This window comes from Austrofundulus limnaeus, unplaced genomic scaffold (genome assembly GCF_001266775.1).
Source record: "Austrofundulus limnaeus strain Quisiro unplaced genomic scaffold, Austrofundulus_limnaeus-1.0 Scaffold501, whole genome shotgun sequence".
NCBI classification, from domain to species: Eukaryota; Metazoa; Chordata; class Actinopteri; order Cyprinodontiformes; family Rivulidae; genus Austrofundulus; species Austrofundulus limnaeus.
In genome coordinates this window covers 352,370-353,197 of record NW_013952903.1, presented here as the reverse complement: position 1 = coordinate 353,197, position 828 = coordinate 352,370, and positions in this window count along the sequence as shown.

Genomic DNA, 828 nt, shown 5'->3' with positions numbered 1-828 from the left:
GGGTTCAGGTCACAGGACTCTGGAGGTCTCTGGGTTCAGGTCACAGGACTCTGGAGGTCTCTGGGTTCAGGTCACAGGACTCTGGAGGTCTCTGGGTTCAGGTCACAGGACTCTGGAACAGTGTTGTCAGATTGGGAAGGTTTCCACCCAATTGGACTTCTTTTGAACTTGGGCTGGAAAAAAGCTTTGGTCAGTTTGTTAAAACTTGGGCTGCATTTTACCACATTTGACGGGTTTTTAGAAATTATTCATAAGGAAATTATATCAAAATATCAAGTGTCACTACAAAATGGTATTGATTAATGTTAACTAAATGTACCAAATACAGAAGAGACTGGGTTTCTGAGATTCTGAGGACCTACCCCCTCCTACAAAACTATATGAAGGCTATTAGTTGACTTTTATGCATATACTGTACTTGCAGGAACAACTCTCCTTGGGCTTCCACCTTATGGTGGAGAGGTTTGAGTGTCCCACTGATCCTAGGAGCTATGGTAGGGTCACCCAAGTCAAACAGGTCCTAGGTGAGGGATCAGACAAAGTGCAGCCCACAGACCCCTATGATGAACACAATAAATGGATTCAGTGTTCCCTCGCCCTGACGTGGATCACCGGGGCCCCACTCTGGAGCCAGGCCTGTAGGTGGGGCATGTTGGCCAGCGCCTGGTGGCCGGGCTTTCACCCATGGAGCCCAATCGGGCACAGCCTGAAGAGGAGACGTGGGTCCCCCTTCCCATGGGCTCACCACCTGTGGGAGGGGCCGTAGGGGTCAGGTACAATGTGTGTTGGGCAGTGGTTGAAGGCGAGGACCTTGGTGGTCCGATCCTA